The sequence below is a fragment of the Ailuropoda melanoleuca genome, chromosome 15 (genome assembly GCF_002007445.2).
Source record: "Ailuropoda melanoleuca isolate Jingjing chromosome 15, ASM200744v2, whole genome shotgun sequence".
In the NCBI taxonomy this organism is placed as follows: domain Eukaryota; kingdom Metazoa; phylum Chordata; class Mammalia; order Carnivora; family Ursidae; genus Ailuropoda; species Ailuropoda melanoleuca.
The window spans coordinates 56,711,781-56,733,767 of record NC_048232.1 but is presented as its reverse complement, the minus strand read 5'-3'; positions in this window follow the sequence as shown (position 1 = coordinate 56,733,767).

Below are 21,987 nucleotides of genomic sequence, written 5' to 3'. Positions count from 1 at the left end.
ACTCTATTTCTGACTCAATTTATATTAAACCCCAGTTGAAATCTTTTTATTATGTGCATATTGCCAGTAAGTGATTTCCTCAGTTAGGTCTGTGGTTTAATTTAATCCTTTAGAATGTAAACCCTTTCCGAAAGAGTGCATAGAAATCTAATTAAATCATAGGGAAATGAAAAGTTGGTGGGAAAAAAAAAGAAGGAGGAAACAAATAAGAAATAAAAAGAGTGGCTGGCATACCATTTGTTTAGTTAAACCAAGTTCAGTTTTAGCCCTGTTCTTAGATAAAGAACAGGTTTAAGAAAACATCTTAAATTTTTTTAGTTCTATTATTGCTCATGTGGACTATTAGAAAAGTCTTTAGACTGTATTTTAAGAGCATTCCAGCAGAGTAAGATACAATACATTACTTAAAGTTCTGAAGGCCATTATCATCTTGACTTTACCTACTGATAGAAGACTGCAGCTGTTTGAACAGGTTTTTTCTTTCTTTCTTTTTTTCTTCCTAGGACCTTTCATTACTCAGAACGATATTATTTTGTTGTAGCACTAAATGGAGAATAATTCCATATAGGTCTTTTCCAGTTCACTATATTTCCAAAAGCTTTGGATGCCTTCAACGAACAAAATAGCAGACCCTCTCCACATTACTTGAATTGCCAGAGTTCCTGAGTGTTAGCTCTTACAGATGAGTCTGTGCACTAAGTGAATCAAAGGCATTAGCCCCTTTCCCCGACACACAAAAATAAAAGTAACCAGAATGCCCACAATTTGTATTCTGTTAAATGAAAGCAAAATTCTAGAAGAAAGGGACATTTATACATAGGTGCCAATTTCCAGAACCATTATCAGAAACATTACAATTTTGTTTGGATGTTGTAAAAGCGCATTATCCAAACCCACTGCTGATGCTCAGAATTACCTACGCCTTTTGAGACTTTTATTTGTTTCTCTCTTTGTGTTTGATAATAGCTTCAAGTTTAGCATGTTCTGACATGAAAGGAAAGCTTAACATAACTTTGCAGCACATTATATTACAGCGATCTATTTTCTTGTGGTCACAAGGTCTGAGAAATAAAAGTAGTTTTCTCATTAGGAAGGCATATTTGCAAACTTTAAAACTAAATGAAACCATTTTTGCCATTAATGCCACTTAAGAAAGTAGCATCAGATAGTTGAGGAAACTCAATTTTTGTTTTTGTTTTTTTGTTCTTGATGGCAAAGGGTAAACAGAATCTGTCTGTAGCCCTCATGGTTATTTCTTTATTATCTGCAGTTTCAGAATTTTAGAAATAACTTCTGTTTTGCTTGGCACAAAATCTGGCTAGAGTATCCCCAAAGCGAGAGATTTTAAGCAAGGACCCAATTCAGTTATTTATTCAAACAATTAGATTCCTACTTTTGGGAAATATATTTTGCTTTCATTGCTAGCTTTTAGGAAATAGATTCTTTCCATTAAGTGATGTGAAAATGGCACACTGTTCAAAGTAGAAAACTGTTTTGTAACACTTCTTTTAAACTGACAATATTTGTGATTACCTCACTTGTATATTGTTTCCATCTCTCATTCCATGAACTTGTACTAGGATCATTCTGGAGGTACAGAACAGTATAATGCGTTAGAATTTTTCTATAAGGCATTTCTGAGGCAAACATAATTAATAGCTATGGATTATGAAAACTAAAGATATTATATACTCATGTATACCTTTGAGGTTAGAAAAGTAAAAACTGTATTATAATTGAGGCAAAGTCTAAAAAATCATACAAAGACAAAAAAGGGTTATAAGTAATTTGTTTATACATAAAGATATTGACGTTATGTCGCGGAGTAAGTACTCTCAGGTGGGGTAAACAGTGATGAAGAAAAGAGATACGGTCTGTGCCCTCACGTAAGTCACAGGTGTACTACAATGTAGCAATATAGCAGACACTCTTGATTGATTGATTCACTGATTCATTTATTCAAATGGATAACCCTTTGAACAGGCATGGTGTGTACAAATATTAGACATACCCTTGTTAATGAGTCTCTCACATTTCATTGGAAAAGACAGACCCCTAAACACATATTACAATGTAACAATATAATGAATGTTATTATCAGAGTTTTATATGGGTACCTTAAACAATGCCATTAACTTTCCTATTGGGAAAAATCAGACAGTTTTTCCCCCAGAGTAGATAACATTTGACGGAGACTCAAAAATGTAAGTAGATTATTTTCAGATAGAGAAGAAAGGGCGTTTCAGGATAAGAGTTGCAATATGAATGGTAGTTTAGGGAGTCATGGGCTACACAGGCCAGATGGCAGACAGTGAGTGGGAAGGAAAGGGTGACAGGAGATAAGGCTGCCTTGGGTCCACATTTTAAAAGATCGTGAGTGCCCTAAAAAAGGTTACAATCTCTATCCCAATTTTTTATGTAGACAGCATTTTAAANGATTTTTATAGTTTTGAGAATAGGTTGTCGGGTTTATCTCTCATTTGGTAAGTAAAAGAATCCAGCTTTGAAACAGTTTCACTCTTCCTTCCTGAGTTTTTCGGGTTGTTTTCATCTTTCTAAAATGCTGAGAACTATATTCAGATTGTTTAAATCTTAGCATAACTGAAGTGTTATTTGATTTTTAAATATACAAACTCTATTTCTGACTCAATTTATATTAAACCCCAGTTGAAATCTTTTTATTATGTGCATATTGCCAGTAAGTGATTTCCTCAGTTAGGTCTGTGGTTTAATTTAATCCTTTAAAATGTAAACCCTTTCCGAAAGAGTGCATGGAAATCTAATTAAATCATAGGGAAATGAAAAGTTGGTGGGAAAAAAAAAGAAGGAGGAAACAAATAAGAAATAAAAAGAGTGGCTGGCATACCATTTGTTTAGTTAAACCAAGTTCAGTTTTAGCCCTGTTCTTAGATAAAGAACAGGTTTAAGAAAACATCTTAAATTTTTTTAGTTCTATTATTGCTCATGTGGACTATTAGAAAAGTCTTTAGACTGTATTTTAAGAGCATTCCAGCAGAGTAAGATACAATACATTACTTAAAGTTCTGAAGGCCATTATCATCTTGACTTTACCTACTGATAGAAGACTGCAGCTGTTTGAACAGATTTTTTCTTTCTTTCTTTTTTTCTTCCTAGGACCTTTCATTACTCAGAACGATATTATTTTGTTGTAGCACTAAATGGAGAATAATTCCATATAGGTCTTTTCCAGTTCACTATATTTCCAAAAGCTTTGGATGCCTTCAACGAACAAAATAGCAGACCCTCTCCACATTACTTGAATTGCCAGAGTTCCTGAGTGTTAGCTCTTACAGATGAGTCTGTGCACTAAGTGAATCAAAGGCATTAGCCCCTCTCCCCGACACACAAAAATAAAAGTAACCAGAATGCCCACAATTTGTATTCTGTTAAATGAAAGCAAAATTCTAGAAGAAAGGGACATTTATACATAGGTGCCAATTTCCAGAACCATTATCAGAAACATTACAATTTTGTTTGGATGTTGTAAAAGCGCATTATCCAAACCCACTGCTGATGCTCAGAATTACCTACGCCTTTTGAGACTTTTATTTGTTTCTCTCTTTGTGTTTGATAATAGCTTCAAGTTTAGCATGTTCTGACATGAAAGGAAAGCTTAACATAACTTTGCAGCACATTATATTACAGCGATCTATTTTCTTGTGGTCACAAGGTCTGAGAAATAAAAGTAGTTTTCTCATTAGGAAGGCATATTTGCAAACTTTAAAACTAAATGAAACCATTTTTGCCATTAATGCCACTTAAGAAAGTAGCATCAGATAGTTGAGGAAACTCTTTTGTTTTTGTTTTTTTGTTCTTGATGGCAAAGGGTAAACAGAACCTGTCTGTAGCCCTCATGGTTATTTCTTTATTATCTGCAGTTTCAGAATTTTAGAAACAACTTCTGTTTTGCTTGGCACAAAATCTGGCTAGAGTATCCCCAAAGCGAGAGATTTTAAACAAGGACCCAATTCAGTTATTTATTCAAACAATTAGATTCCTACTTTTGGGAAATATATTTTGCTTTCATTGCTAGCTTTTAGGAAATAGATTCTTTCCATTAAGTGATGTGAAAATGGCACACTGTTCAAAGTAGAAAACTGTTCTGTAACACTTCTNTAGCTTTTAGGAAATAGATTCTTTCCATTAAGTGATGTGAAAATGGCACACTGTTCAAAGTAGAAAACTGTTTTGTAACACTTCTTTTAAACTGACAATATTTGTGATTACCTCACTTGTATATTGTTTCCATCTCTCATTCCATGAACTTGTACTAGGATCATTCTGGAGGTACAGAACAGTATAATGCGTTAGAATTTTTCTATAAGGCATTTCTGAGGCAAACATAATTAATAGCTATGGATTATGAAAACTAAAGATATTATATACTCATGTATACCTTTGAGGTTAGAAAAGTAAAAACTGTATTATAATTGAGGCAAAGTCTAAAAAATCATACAAAGACAAAAAAGGGTTATAAGTAATTTGTTTATACATAAAGATATTGACGTTATGTCGCGGAGTAAGTACTCTCAGGTGGGGTAAACAGTGATGAAGAAAAGAGATACGGTCTGTGCCCTCACGTAAGTCACAGGTGTAGTACAATGTAGCAATATAGCAGACACTCTTGATTGATTGATTCACTGATTCATTTATTCAAATGGATAACCCTTTGAGCAGGCATGGTGTGTACAAATATTAAAGACATACCCTTGTTAATGAGTCTCTCACATTTCATTGGAAAAGACAGACCCCTAAACACATATTACAATGTAACAACATAATGAATGTTATTATCAGAGTTTTATATGGGTACCTTAAACAATGCCATTAACTTTCCTATTGGGAAAAATCAGACAGTTTTTCCCCCAGAGTAGATAACATTTGACGGAGACTCAAAAATGTAAGTAGATTATTTTCAGATAGAGAAGAAAGGGCGTTTCAGGATAAGAGTTGCAATATGAATGGTAGTTTAGGGAGTCATGGGCTACACAGGCCAGATGGCAGACAGTGAGTGGGAAGGAAAGGGTGACAGGAGATAAGGCTGCCTTGGGTCCACATTTTAAAAGATCGTGAGTGCCCTAAAAAAGGTTACAATCTCTATCCCAATTTTTTATGTAGACAGCATTTTAAAAACAATATCACTAGATTTCATTTGAAATTTTATAAATGTTTGACCTATAGCTGGAGATTTATCTTTTTTGTTGTTGTTGTTAACTGAGTACAGTTGACACACCATGTTATTACATTAGTTTCAGGTGTACAACTTAGTGATTTGACAAGTTTATTACATTATGCTCTGTTCAGCCATTATATTGCTATTACAATATCATTGACTGTATTCCTTATGCTCTGCTTTTTATTCCTTTGACTTACTCACTCCATAACTGGAGGCCTGTATCTCCCTCTCCCCTTCAACCATTTTGCCCAAAACCCCACCCTCCTCTTCTCTGGCAACCATCAGTTTATTCTCTGTATAAATAGTTCTGATTGTGCTTTTTGTTTNCTGGAGATTTATCTTTTTTGTTGTTGTTGTTAACTGAGTACAGTTGACACACCATGTTACATTAGTTTCAGGTGTACAACTTAGTGATTTGACAAGTTTATTACATTATGCTCTGTTCAGCCATTATATTGCTATTACAATATCATTGACTGTATTCCTTATGCTCTGCTTTTTATTCCTTTGACTTACTCACTCCATAACTGGAGGCCTGTATCTCCCTCTCCCCTTCAACCATTTTGCCCAAAACCCCACCCTCCTCTTCTCTGGCAACCATCAGTTTATTCTCTGTATAAATAGTTCTGATTGTGCTTTTTGTTTATCTATTCATTTTAGATTCCATCTATGAGTGGCATCATATGGTATTTGCCTTTTTCAGTCTGACTTATTTCACTTAGCATAATATCCTCTAGGTCCATCCATGTTGTCTCAAAAGGCATGATCTCATCCCTTTTTATGGCTGTGTAATATTCCAGCATATATATATATATATTTGCGTGTGTGTGTGTGAATACACCACATTTTTCTTATCCATTCATCTATTATGAACACTTAGATTGCTTCCATGTCTTGGCTATTGCAAATAATACTGCAATAAACATAGGGATGCGTGTTTCTTTTCGAGTTAGTATTTTCATTTCCCCTGGTTTAAATACCCAATAGTGGAATTATTGGATCACATGGTATTTCTATTTTTCATTTTTTTTGAGGAACTTTCATACTGTTTTCTACTGTGGCTACACCAATTTATATCCCCCAAAACAGTCCAGCTGGGGATTTATCTTATGGTACTTTGCATTGCCAGCCGTGAGCAATGCCTACCTCACATTCTCATGATATTTTATTGTAGTTGTCCTTAATAGAAATACCATTTCTATTTTGGCACTTCATTTTAAAATAGAAAAATCATAACTTACTTAGTAGCAAGATATAAAGGCTATGAGCACGCCCTGCTGTTGAGCCTTCCTTTTTACATAACATAAAAGTTAGATCTTGAGAGAGAAAGGTCCAAATCATACTTTTCTAGTGACAGTTAATCAAGTCTGTGGTTATTTTTCCAGACGAAGAAAGAATTATCTAGGGCAAATGAACAAAATGTCGTCCTGACCTAGGAGGCAGGAACGGTTTAGGCTTCACTCACACAATGTTACAAGAAACTCTTGCTCTTTAGCTCTCCCTGGTTTAGCTTTAAACTTTGCTACATTGTGGGGCAAGTTGAATTCATTCTGCATCACGTGGTATGATTCTCCAGCTTTGCTGTCTACCTTAGAGGTGAGCCTTACCTAATCCATCCTCAGTGTAGAAAGAACACACTGTATACATTAATCATGATCTTGTGACATACCCAGGAGAGATTTATGGCAAACCATTTGCTCCAGTCCACTGCCCCAGAGTGTCCATGCTAGGACTTACTGCATAGTAATTGATAAAAAGACATGTAGTCAAGGATCCAGAGCCTAGCCACATATTACAAGGTTAAGAGTCACCTGACCGTTTACACGCCTGTTCAGTCAACATGTCCAAAAACNTCCAAAAAACTTAGAATCATTTTGACACCTCTTTATTCTCATATATTCTTACATTCTCAATCCACATATAATTCACTAACAGATTCTGCCTATCTCTACCCTTCAAAATATATCTAGAATTTAATAATTTTTCATCATTTCTCTGCTACCATTTTCTCTGAAGTCACTATTATGCTTCATCCGCATTATTTTAATAGTTTCTCAGTGTATCCTCCCTGATTCTGGTGTTGCTCACCTTTGGTCTATTCTAAATGTGGCAGCAAGTTATCCTATAAGATATTAGCACAGGGGCGTCTGGGTGGCTCAGTGGGTTAAGCGACTGCCTTCAGCTCAGGTCACGATGCCAGGGTCCTGGGATTGAGCACCATGTCAGGCTCCCCTGCTCAGCAGAGAGCCTGCTTCTCCCTCTCCCTCTGCCTGCTGCTTCCCCTGCTTGTGCTCTCTCGTGCTCTCTCTCTGACAAATAAATAAAATCTTTTTTTAAAAAAAAGTTCTACAGCATTCCTCTTTTAGCCTCCCTATATGTTCTATTATCTTGTTACTTCACACCAATGCCCCTATCCTCCCAATGGCAACCATTTAGCCTGTTTAATATGTGTGACTTTCTGTTTGTATCTGTTCTTATAAAATGTCTATTTCTGGTTTTGTAGGTAAAAATGAGTTGGAATGTCCCTGGAATGCTGTAAAATTTGGTGATAGTGGTTAACTCATTCCTCAACTATACACACACACACACACACACACACACACACACATACATGAGAGACAGAGAGAATGGAGAGAGGATAAACTTGTGGCCAGCACTAAAGTTTGGCCAATAATACCTTGATGTTAACTCCCTTCTCGATTGCTGATTCTAGCATAGAGTCTGCAAGGCTGCATATGTTAAAAACAAAGCAAAACACCTTGAGCTGAGTGTTTCTTGCACCTAGCAGTGGGATGTCACATACATAAAAAATAATGATCTATAAGTGAAACTTCATGGGAGGACACCCTTTCTAAAGAGAAAGGAAAAGCCAAAACAGGACAGTCTTTCACTTCTGTACATTGACCTTTCTCCTTTGTGAAGAATACAGTAATAATGCCTCTAGGTATGCTGCCAGATTGCAAACTTGAGGACAAAAGCCAGACAATAAACATCATGTAGCAGAAAGACAGAAGGAGCACAGGTCTTTTTTTGACATTCTTGAACAGCTGTACAATCACTGGACTGCTTACATGTGGAGTTCTTGTCACATGGAAAAATAAACTCCTGGTTTTTTTTTCCTATCTCTTGATGCCTCTATCCATCTAGTTAGTCTACTGAATATCAGTGCTTCCTATTATTAAATCTGATACTTACATCATTCACTGTCAGTTAAAATGAGGTTTTATTTTGCTCAGAGTCTTAAAAATATTATTTGCATCCATAAGATGGTGAAGGGAAGCCTGATTGAATTTACTTGAATGCCTTGGATAATCAGGAAGAACAAAATATAGACAATAAGTTTAAAATGTAGAATAATACAATCAATTTCATTCCATTTTATGGCTGATGATTTATAAATATAAATAGATACTGAATAAATTTTACAAAATGGCTTTCATGGAGAATAAATTAAGTTGGATCACTTCTCCATAACAGACTAATATAGGCATGGGTTATTTTTGTTTTTGACAATCATAGATGCTAAAGTATTTTGAGAGCTCCAAAGTTAAGAAAATATATCCTTTGAACTTTTTTTCCCCAAGTGTTTGAAAATGTACTTACTACAAACCTACTTAATTAAAATTTTCTAATATGCCTTCCATTGCAGTTTACTCACTCATTATGGAAAGTGTATTTTTTTTAAATCCAAGTTACCCCTATCATGTATAACAGAGCATCTTTGAAAAGCAGATGCAAATTTTATTGATAAATTAGTCCAGCACAAAAGATTTAATAAGTATGCACCCTTACTAACCTCAATGTCAACCTTTTAGTGTGTTCTAAATGCTCTGCATGTAAATGTTGATGTATTTGAATGAGTATTTGAACTGAATGTATTTGGATGAGGGCCATAATATATTTTTGACCACTGGGAGAACATAAACAGTAATAATATTTTTATTCATAAAATATGAATGGAACTAGCAAATACATATTAGACCTGTTTTCTGTTGAGTTTTTTTTTTTTTTAAGTGACCTATGAGCAATCCAACCTTACATACAGCCTGGACAAAACTGTATATTTATTTTCATTCCATAATATTTCATAGCTACTTATTTTATTTCTGTAACTAGACTCTGAATGTTTAAAGAAAAAGGCCCTCTAGATCATCTTTCTTCTTTTTTTTTTTTTAAAGATTTTATTTATTTATTCAACAGAGATAGAGACAGCCAGTGAGAAAGGGTACACAAGCAGGGGGAGTGGGAGAGGAAGAAGCAGTTNCAGGGGGAGTGGGAGAGGAAGAAGCAGGTTCCTAGTGGAGGAGCCTGATGTGGGGCTCGATTCCATAATGCCAGGATCACGCCCTGAGCCGAAGGCAGACGCTTAACCGCTGTGCCACCCAGGCGCCATCTTTCTTCTGTATCCTCATGAGAAGTTCACAAATTCATAAGAACTCCTATTCATACTGAAATTGTAACTATGATCCTCCATGTATGTGAAAACTGCAGATTAGCATTCATTCATCTCTTCAACAATGTGCCAAATGCAGTGAAATGCTGGTATATCAAACGTATGGAATCTGTTTTCATGGAGCTTCCAGTGTGGTCAAGAGGCAGCCGTGTAAACAGGAAATGATGAGGTAGCTAACAATTAAGCAATTAGAGTTATGAGAGGGGAAGATCAGGTATTTTAGAAAATTTAGGAGGTAGGACCTAATATGGACTTAGGATAAGAGAAGGGTTCCTGGGGGAAATGATCATAAATTATAACCTGAAAAATAGTAGGAACTGGCAAAGCAAAGTGGGGAAAAATTTGTGAGGAAATGGATTCCGTATAAAAGTGCTTCATAACTAAAGTGTCTGAGGCGAAAGAAAACATTGCTCTTTCCAGGAAGTGAAAGCAACCAGACATAAGGGAAAGTAGAGTCGGAGTTTGGAAGTGGGCTGCACAGCAGTGGATAAAGTCTGATCCTTTCTCTAAGAAGCAAGATTTCTGTGGCCTGCCCTCCTTTCTCCTCACCGTTTATCTTTAGTCTTCTCCCGATTATACTGGTCTGGCTCTTCTTTGATATGCTCACTTAGCATTTCTTCATTATTTTGTAGTTCCTTTTAAATTGGGTTACATCATAATTTCATGCCAAATTTGGGCACATGAGTCTTTGCCAAGTCTGGAAGCCCAAGTCCTGGTGTTTAGCATGATACAAAGGATTCCTGTCTGATTACCACAAACCTGGGCTGTCAGTTTGGTATCTATCCCCAGGCTGCCTTTAAATAAACAAAGAAAAGAAATGCTGTCCTTTTCATGGGGATGAGATGAAGCCAGAGAAGCTGACACCCAAGTGTTCTTACTAATTCACCCTGTTAATACTAGTAGCAGAACAAAGTTTAGAATCAGACTAATCTGAGATAAAGTCTCAGTTTTACTACTTGGAAGCTGTGTAAACATGGTCAAGTAACTAATGTCTTTAAAGTTGAGTTGTTTCATCTATAGCACTGGAGACATAAAACCTACATCTTTGTGTTGCCATCAGGACTAAAAATAATTACTTCTGGAAAGATTTTAGAAGAGTATCTGGCAACTAACTAGAAGGAACTTAATACATGAGAGAAATTATTGTTAATTTTTTTCTGAACCTTTGTTATTTTTTTTAAGATTTTTTATTTTTAACTAATCTCTGTACCCAACATGAGGCTCAAACTCATAACCCTAAGATCAAGAGTCACATGCTCTACCAACTAAGCCAGCCAGGTGCCCTGAACCTTTGTTATTTTTATCTTAAAAAAATGGTAATGTTGTCCATATTGAGTGACTTATGAGTGATAAAAGAGGCTAAGATTACAAAATCACATAAACGGTATCTAGTGAATGGTAGACACTCAACTAACATGAATTTCTTCCTCTTATGCTTAGGGTATAAGAAAGATGGTTGCATTCAAGGCTCTTCATATTTCTCATATGCCTAATTATTTTCGAGTAGGGGAAATGGTATATGTAAATAAACATACAAGAAAATGAAACTTGCCCCAGGAAATACATGGAAGGGAATACTGATGCTACCTTTGCTACTATTAATTATAGCAGTGGGTATAGCTGTAATTCCATATTTGTCCAAGCTGTTGAGTGAAAGAACTAGGATAGTTAAGTCACTTGGTAACCCTGCAACTATTTGTGTGAATTTTTGTACAAATTAGGGAAATTCAGTCTATCTGGCTCGTCTGTTATAAAGGTATAGTAATGTGCAGAGTGTTATGTTGACTGAGGAGAGTTAGAAAATTGACTGAATAACATGCTTATTAATATTTTATCTTAAGATATTAAAAATAACTCAAATTTCATTTAAATCCTAAAATATATGGAAATGTTTAGTTTTCCTCTGACGCTATAATTACCTAAACTTTATGATTTCATCCCCAAACTACACATAGGAAACATGTAGGAGACTTGCCAAAACACAAAGACAAAATAATTCTCTGCTTTTCACGGAGATGATTGTTCATACAATTTGGATCACATTAAGAATATAATACTGCCAAATAAAATATCATTATTTGGCATTTTGGATGTCTTCTAACTATTCAATAACGATTCTTGATCTTTACTGTCCCTTTTCTGATATTAAAAACCACAAAGTGGGGCACCTGGGTAGCTCAGTCGGTTAAGCGTCTTCCTTTGGCTTGGGTCATGATCCCAGGGTCCTGGGATCGAGTCCTGCATTAGGCTCCCTGCTCAGTGGGGAGTCTGCTTCTCCCTCTCGCTCTGCTGCTGCCCCTGCTTGTGCTAACTCACTCTCTCTCTGTCAAATGAATAAATAAAATCTTAAAAAAAAAAACACACAAAGCAATTTGTAACACTCAATTTTGCTGTTGTTCACTTTTCAGTAAAAACATGATAAAGAAGGTGATGCAAGTCAGTTCTGAGAGGTATTTTCAGGTTTTCTAATAGCACAAACTGGGCTATGATCTCTATCTGAATGCATTTTAACTTAGAAGTCATGGGATTGCCATAGAAATTTTAACAAATTCTGGCAGATATCCTCCATCATATCTTTTTAATGCCGAAGGTCTATTGGTTGATATTGGCTGTTGGCATTCAACTCTCTTGATGAATCCACCACTGGATTTATAGCTAAATTTCAAAAAGCCTCCCCCAAAATGATTTTCCAAACTTAATTTAAACTTTCTTTTGGCTCAAATCCCTTCTGTTGTTGCTTCACAGACCCTGCATTTTTTTTTTAATAGTTGCATCTCCTTGATATCCCATCCTTGTTCAAAAAAAAATCCATTTATGGGAATGGCAGGAGGTTTTGGATTATTGGGCTCCTTTTATTTGGCACTAACCAACTGCCCTAGTCATAAATCAAATGAGTCAGTATGTCGGAGGCTAGTAGATTCAGAAAAGGCACCCCTTTTAGCCATTTGCATACATTGTTCTGCATATGCATCAAGGAGAAAACGTGGAACTCACAGTATTAAAAAAGGAAGTCAACAGACTAGCTCTCCTGAACCTCTGAAATCTGGAGATGGATTTATGCAAAAGAAAGTCCTGTTTAGCAAAAAAAAAGGGGGGGGTAAAGGGAGGAACAGGGATTGTTTAATATGAGTTGAATAAAAGTAGGAAAAAAAGTTGCATTTTGTTGGTTATTATATTTAGGTTGAACTGACATCTCGTTCTAATTTGCTTTCCAAGCTAATTTTTTTTTTTAAATCACTTCATACTGGTCCAAAGATGCCATTTAAAAAATTTTGCATTTCTAAAAAGATTATATAATTTAGAAGATAAGATGCTACTGTGGATTTCTGCACACTAGAGGGCACTAAGATATCCAAAGATAAAATGTACTCAAGATTTTACCTTAGCTAACTTTTGAGGGAACAGTTATCATAATTTTTAAATCCTTTAAAAGAGAGACAGGGACAATAATAGAATTAACACAACATTGTAAATATTGGTTCTGAAGATATAAGATCACGATATTATTTTTTAAAGTGATTATTGCATCAGTTTGTCCTAGTAAAGAATGCTGAGTCTCAGGATATTTTATATGAACTTCTCAAACCCCTTCCTATAACTAATGTATTTTTTTTTGAAGCAGTAATTGCCAAACAGATTTTTTTTTGAAGCTTTTATTTATTTATTTGAGAGAGCGAGCATGTAAGCAGGGAGATGGGCAGAGTGGAGAGGAGAGGAGAAGGGAGAGAGTCTCAAGCAGACTGGGTGCTGAGTGGGAAGCCTGACATGGGGCTCGATCTCAAGAGCCAAAATCAAGAGTCGGACACTTAACCGACTGAGCCACCCAGGTGCCCCACCAAACAAATTTTTAATGTATTTTTCCGCGGATTCATAACAGTAACTTTTCCAGTCATCTTGGTATAATCGTATCGGTAATGCTAGTGAATGCTCAACAACCTACCATTTTTAGGGCTGAGAAACACTGGCCATTTATTGGCTGGATGGCTAATGTTCAGAGCCAGCGTAGATATGTTTTTATTTTACAGTTTTGGAATGTGCTTAAAAACGAGGATTTTTCAAACAGCCAATAACACGTTTTTAAGAAAGAGATTTCTACCTTTATCTCTCTCTTCCTGCGGCCTTTCTCTTCTTCTCCATTGTACTTCTTCCTCTTCACATGGAGCTATTCTCTCTTAAATAGCCTCTCATGAGTGTTAAAAATTAGACAACAGACTCCAAATGGAGACAGTATACCAACCCCACGCCAACAAACCAAGGCTTAATTAGTTTTGGTTCTCCCAGAAATGGAATTTTAAACCAGTTAATCAGGAATCATTGATCAGCACTAGTTACGTAATCTGCCTGACCGACCCCTGCCATCTCCTAATGGAAAGTAACTTCTCGATCAACCCACTTTTTTTGCCTAGTATAACCTCCTTGTTCCAGTTCCCTTCTATCTATAAAAGTCTTTCATTTGGTATAGATCCTCGGAGTGCCTTCCTACCTGCTAGATTGGATGCTGCATGATTCGAATTGATTTTTGCTCAAACTCTTAAAAATTTGTAATGTGCCTCAGTTTAACTTTTAACACGAGTCACACAGAAACACACCCACACAACTTTTTTCCTTTCCCTTCTAGTCATGGGCATCAACTTATAAGAAAAGGCAACAGGAGCTTTCTGTACTATAAATTACAAGCCACTCGCAACTCTGTGTCGATTTAGGACCTACTTTTAATGTCCATCTTGGAAATGTGCCTGTGGAAGTGTTAAGGGAACAGAACCCAAAAATAGATTTAAACAAGCAATTGAAAAACAACTTAAAAGGATGATAGCAAAGCAAAGAGATGAAAGTATTGATTCTGTAATTTATCATTTTGAAGTAAATGTAGAAGTGCTTGGTTTGGGAAGTTGTGAGTAGGAGTTATTTGTCTTATCTGGGAGATAAGTGTTCAGGGAATTTGGCTTGAAACATACTCACAATAAGTACACAAATCTAAACACATTCATTGTTTTCAGTGTCACAAAAATAAACCCATGAATATGCCAATTGATATAAATGTCTGTGCCCACTAGAAAAGCTTTTTCTATGTACTGCCTTTAATACATTTAACACATTAGAGTGACCATTACCACCACATGCAAAGCTAATGTTTAATACTTAAAATTCTAACTGTCTATGGTAGGAGGTAACATTTTAAAAATAGTATTTATAAAGATATGATGAAATAGTTTATAACTGAAAAGTGGATGTCAAAGCAACACCCAATTTGTCAGATCAAATCAAATGACAGATCTGACATACAGAGGGATAGCAGTTCTAACCTCAAATGTTGTAAACGTCTACATAGTAATGGCAGATCCTGGACGCATTACATTTTTTAAAATTTGAGTATTCAACTTTCTTTTCCTTAGTTCTCTGCCCCCTCCCCCCTGTTTTCTGTGTTAGGTATATTCTTAAACATCAGAGGCAGAACACTGAGGTGTTTCTGTTTGTACCCTGGAGCCAAGTTGTCTGGGTACAATCTTGGAGCCGCCTTTTACTGGTGGTATGAGTTTCAGTGAGTTGCTTAACTTCCCAGTGGCCCAATTTCCTCACCTGTAAAATGGCAATAATAGTGGAAATGGTGTTTTGTGAATGAAACGAAATTATTCATCTGAGTTTAGACCTGTACTTGAGTGGCAGTATACAAGTGTTTATTAAATACTTAAGGAGTAAGACAACTGAATTAATGACATGTTGAGTTATTTATGATATTTAGAGAAATGGCATTTGATATTTTTCAATTTTATATACCACCTTGCACTAAAATCCTGTTTTAATGATTAAATAGCAGCTTATTGAAATGAGCATATCAAAGTAAGAGCCTAAGCACCACTTGGCTCTTCTTTTCTATTTGATTGTAAACACATTTCCAGAATTGCTTAAAAGCACTGGATTCTTTAATCATTCTTAATGTTACCTTTTTACATCTACTTTACACTATGGGTTTCAACAGTTAATCATTTGATTATGCACCATACAAATATATATTCAACCTAATCTATCGAATAAAAGTAAACTTAAATCTTCCAATCCTCATTGTTGGTATCTATTTTATATAGCACTTAACACAGTTTGCCTTTAGTCCTTTAGTTGAAATTATGTGCATGTATGTATGTATATTTCTATGTTTTCTATGAACTCCAGACATTTATAACCAAAGGTTGGAATGAGTGACTTTTTTTTTTTTAATATTGATTTTCAGGAGTGTGTGTGTGTGTGTGTGTGTGTGTGTGTGCATGCACATGTACAATGGTTTTGAATTTCTTATTTATTTTACCTCTGCTGTCTGGATTCAGTTCAAATTAAAAAAAAAACAAAACTGTGCCATTTAATTTAACACAGCCCTATGCTAGGTGCTATGGAGAACACAGATGAAAAAGACCTGCAGGCCATAGGATACATAGGCAGAAAGACATATATGCACATGATTTTAAGACAAAACAATATGTGTTAAGTATTAGTCTCACAGACGCTAAAAATGAGCTATGGGGATTGCAAGATATGAGAATTATTCTTACAGGTAATATTTAATTATTGAAATGGACTTCAGACACAGGGAAGAAAATAATTTCTGCCAAATGAACCAACTTGGTCAAAGGTAAAGAAATAGAGAAATGTATGACAGACTTCTGGTATAATAATACCAGTAATAACTAATAAAATATAAATCAGTCACTGCCCTAAGCAGAGTCTATGTGCTAATGCAGTTAATTCACATCAACTCTGTAGGCACTCATCATCTTAGTTTGATATGGAAGAAAATTGACCTATTCAGAGTCATTTCCAGTATATCAGATTTTCTGATGTTTATGATGCTGGAGGGAAGAGAGAATTCTATGAGGTATAATGAGGGATAAGTTTTGAAAAGGCATACACAAAAAGTCATATTATAGACCATTTAAATGTCTTTTTATAATGCATTCGCTTTAATTCTCTAGCATCATCTCTTGTGATCCTGTATCTTCCAATTCCTCAAATGACCCTTTTTACTCTTAGTTCTGGATGTTTTGAACTTTTGTTTCCTTTACCTGGAACACTTTCTTCCCACGGACACCAACATATTTCTTTGTCATTAATCTAGCCTCAGTTTAGATGTCACTTTCTCTGGGAAGCTATTCCCAGTATTCCTTCTCACTCTCTGACTTAAAAAATATAGTTTGGCCCTGACCTTGCATAGCATTCTCCTATCCCTTTCCACGGAAACTATGACATTTTTGCTGCAATGACATGGTAAATGGCTTCCTCCCTGCACTTAAAAATCCTTGAAGACAAAGACCTAGTCCAATTAATCCACTATAGTAGCCTCTGTGTAAATACACTAAATATGAGTAAGACTTTGAATAAATATTTTTGAATAAAGGCCTTTTGTTTTTTTGTATGGCAATTTATAATATGTAATAATAAAAATAGTTTTTGAGATAGTGATAGATACAGACTTGTATTATGGATGGATAACTTTCTTGGTGTGAAGAAAGAAAGGAATTGAGCTGACAGAGATACAAAATAGAGGGTGAGTGTATTATATTAGAGCAGGACCATTTAAAAAATTGTACAGGTGGAAATAAGTGTGTGTTTGAATACTGGGTGCTAGGGACTCTATCAGGCATTTTTATTTGTTGCTTTTGTGTCCAGAACCCATTTATCTTTATTTTGGTTGTTGTACTTGATTTTCATTTTGACAACCATTTTTCAGGGATATACATACATGTGACTAAGGGTCAATGAGAATTCACCAAGCTGAGAGAATGTGAACGTGAATCTATCCATCTGTTAATAGCCATCATCCTTACTCTACAGATAGAGGTGGCCAAAAGATATTTTCCCAAAGAGGGTAAAGTTGAATCAAGGGACAGAGAGGCCTGAGCCCTTCTGACATCACTTAATTTCTGGAACCAGCAGTATCCAAAATCAAATCCCCCTTTTGACATACTTATTGTCTGAGTTACTAAATATCCTTTTCTCTTTTGCTTAAAATAATGTGAGTTGGTTTTTTTCTCAGTCGTAATCAGTGAACATCTGCCTAAGGTGAGTTAAAGATGATGAGGTATAGAGAAATGACAATTTAGTCTCTAAAATAAGAAGGAAGGGGCACCTGGGTGGATCAGGTGGTTAAACATCTGCCTTCAGCTCAGGTCATGATCTTGGAGTCCTGGGATCAAGCCCCACATAGGGCTCCCTGCTCAGCAGGGAGTCTGCTTCTCTTTTCCCTCCACCCCTTCCCCAGCTTGTGCTCGCTTGCTCCCTCAAATAAATAAAATCTTGAAAAAAAAATAAAAATTAAAAAAAATAAATAAGGAAAACATGAATGACAATAAGAATAATTTTTGAGAACCCATGTATCGTTTATATTTTACAATGTTATGTTTAGCATAATGTAATATAATTTTAACATACTACTTTAATGAAATTTGTCAAAAGTACTTTTAGTTTTAAAATATATTGTATGTTAATTTCATATCGATTTTTTTATATTAGAAAGTTGAATTTCCTAGATATCTGAAAACCAACCCTTTCCTATCATTGCTTTAACCAATTATATTTTTATCAATTCACTGTTATTTTTGTCTCAACATTAACCCTGTATTTTATTTATACATAACTTTATTACATCTAAACAATTGTATTTAATTATATATTGTAGTTTATAGTTGCAATTTCTTTCTTTCTTTCTTTCCTTCCTTCCTTCCTTCCTTCTGAGAGAAAGAGAGTGCAAGCAGGGAGTGGCAGAGGGAGAAGGATGGAGAGAATCTTAATCAGGCTCCACGCTCAGCATGAAGCCAGGCACCGGGTTCCATCTCAGGACCCTGAGATCATGCCCCAGCCAAAATTAAGAGTCAGACGCTTAACTGACTGAGCCACCCAGAGCCCCTATTTGTAATTTCTTGATAACCTATGTAAATTGTTGAGCTTATTTAATCACCTCAGTTGAACACTGCTAATTACTTTTAGTTCCCCTTTGGTATAATGCTGTACCTCCCCATTAAAAAAAATACACATATACTTTCTTAACCCCATATTTAGAGATTGTCATAAATAATAAATAAGTCATCTTAAATAAATGTATTCTTAATTTTAAGTTCCCTTTAAATTTCACAAATGGGCATTTTCTTTTGATCAAAATAAACTAACAGTATATCTCTCTCATCTTCCATTTATGAAAATGTAGAAAATCATCCACTGAGCTCCCCCACATTGTCAGGAAGCAATTCTACTCACATCTTGATGAGATAACATGCAGAAATACCATATACAAAATTTAAGATCTTATTTCTCCTCAGGAAGCAAATCTGAAAACGTTTCTCATGATATGTTTTTAGCAAGATACTTTTAGAATTGAAATAGTTCAATATAATTAGCATTTATAAGTAGTTTTGACTACATTCTATCTCTGAAAATGATTTTGCTTATTAATAATGTTACTTATATAAGAGCTATGTAACATATATAGATTGTAAGCACAATATATATTATGAAGCATAGTACTGTAACTATTACTCATGATCTACCTAGTCAATCTGAGGACTAGAAAATTTACAGTGATTTGATTCTACTAATCTGTCCCTCTCATAATCCTTTCCTCTACTTTCTCTCTCTCAGAGGTATCAATGATTTTCCAAATTGATTTTTCCTAAGAAAACAGGGAAATTTATAATTTTTATTATACTGTTTCTCAAAACAAACTGTGGCATGATGGAGACAAAAAGACAGAGGCCAGTGAATTCATCCTTAATAAAAATACACCTACAATAATTTTTATTTCCCAGTACACAACATTTTTTAAACAATAGGAAATCCAGGTTCATGTTTCCCTATGTATTGAATTCAACTCTGGATTTTATAGTAGCGCAATAACAAAACAATGATTTCCTGCTGAATTTGAGAAATCTCATAAATAGCAAAATTTGAACTACTGGAACATTTATTACTTTTCTAAATATGTTACTTATGGCTGTTCTTTATGGCAATTTATGGCAATTTATGGCAAATTCAATAGGCATATAATTCCTAGTTTAGTGCAAATAACATTTCCCCCCAAATTTTAGAAATTTCTGAATGTATAAACTGTTTGAATTTAAATGTAGTCTTAGATTTTTAACCTAACAATATGTTCTCTTTTGGCTGCCAAAGTAATTCAAAGGAACCATTCTGATTTGACAGTTAAGAGTTCAAATGGGATGAATCTAAAAAGAAATCTGCAAAATGTATAAAACTTGAAAATAACATGGGAGTTTTTTGGCTCTGATTTTCACTTTAGGATTATTCATGTCATGCTCCTGAAATTTGTGAAGGATCTGATAGCCCTTAGAGCATGTCCTTATTATTTTCTAGTCATGTAGATTATGAAAAATCATTTATTAATTACTCCCAAGTCATGAAGGAGCAACATTATTCAATTACATAATAATATAGTTTCCCCAGTTAACAAATATTTTATTTAAAAATATTTATTGAGTCCATAGTCTGTACCAGGTTTTATTCCAGGCTCTGGCAATCTAGCAGTGAACAAGAGAAATTTTGTGCCCCATGGAGCATCAACAAAACAAGCCAACTGTTATTTTAAAAATTCAGTATTAAAACAGTAATGTTAATACCAAATGGAAAATACCATTTTTTCCCAAATTTTCAGTTGAATGATTGGCATTTTATAGACAAAGTCTAAAATTTCCTCCATTAAAGGCAATGATTACTTGGAATCATTAAGTCATTTATTGAGCAATGAATTTGAGCAGAAGCCATGGCTTTAAGGATGGGCAGAAACTGTCCAATTCAAGACTTATGAATTAATACAGGCTTCATTTTGAAAACGTGAGTCTTTATTAAGCTAATTTGAGATCCTGAATAGGAAATAATATTAATCAACTGAAATATTAATATCATGACTTCATTTTCTTGTCTATGTGGTAGAATTATATTTTTTTCTTTCTAGACTTGAGATTAAGGGGAATTTTATTTTCTACACTTCTTTAAAGGATATATAATTATGTTCTATAGAACTTTATTAAAGATACGTCGATTTTAATATTTACCTCTACTTCATATTCTTCTTATCATTTTTATGAGTCCCTATAGAAGCATATGCATATGATCACATTATTGAATGCATACTATATCAGTTATATCTGTGATTTTACTTCCCATTTGAATGGTGGTTGTCTAAATAGAAGGATCCTTACTATGTTACTGGACAATACTTCTACATTGTTTAAAATGATAAAAACTGCACGGGATGCAATGGGCTATTGAGGTTTAATTTGTTGGGCTACTGAGGTTTAATTTGTTGATGATCAACTCTTTGTCCCCGTAATGATAAAATGTGCTCAAAGTGATCAAAATATATATTTTTTTCAGTTGGGGAACAGCATGTAGTGTTGCCTAATAGTTCAGAAATACAAAACAGAGATACACATTAGTTAGTTTTTACAGCATAATCCCTGCATGTGGATGGTTTGTGGATTAATAAGCATTAAAAAAAAACTTATTGCAAAACAAAAAAAAAGTATATATCATAGATTCTAAAAATGGTAATAATCCTTTACCTCTCTTTGTATTTACACCCTTTGTCATGTGAGTTTGCAGTCCTTATAAAGCAGGCAGAGCTTTTTCCCACTCTATGAAGCTGACCCGACCTTACAACTTGTTTGACCAACAGAAATCTGTGAACATGGATGCTATGGAGTGGATTCCCACTCTATATCTCAAAGGCTGTATGTGTTTTTGTTGACTCTGTTGTGTTTCTACCATCACCACCATGAGAACACGGCCAGGCCAGCCTGCTGCAGGATGAGAGACTCATGAAGCAGAGCTGACTCACATTAGTCCTCCCAGCAGATTTCAAAGCCTATGTAACATCCAAAAGCATGAAGAGCCCATCTGCGCTGCCTAGACAATAACTGCAGATGACTGAGAAATACCACATACTGTAGTATTCCACAGGAGCTTTGTGATGATTTGTTATGCATGATTACTGTGGCCTAAGATGATTGATTAAAAATTACTTAAAGTAGTTATGAGATCTACCTTACATTTTTTGAGTGTTAAATGTGAATAAATTAATTAATTGTAGAGTATTCATGTGATTGATCTTTTAAGTTATGAATTCTAAGGACTTCACATTGTTAGTTCCATTTTCATAATATATCTTGAAGATTTGCACTTAAATGACTTAAGAATAACTCATTAGATAAAGGTGAAGCAAATCAGTAACTTGAGAAAAAAATTAAAATGTATAAAAAAACTTGTAAAATATTTTCTATGAACATAATTTCCCATGTTTGAAAAAAAATAAATGGTGTCTCTGAAACCCAGAACAATT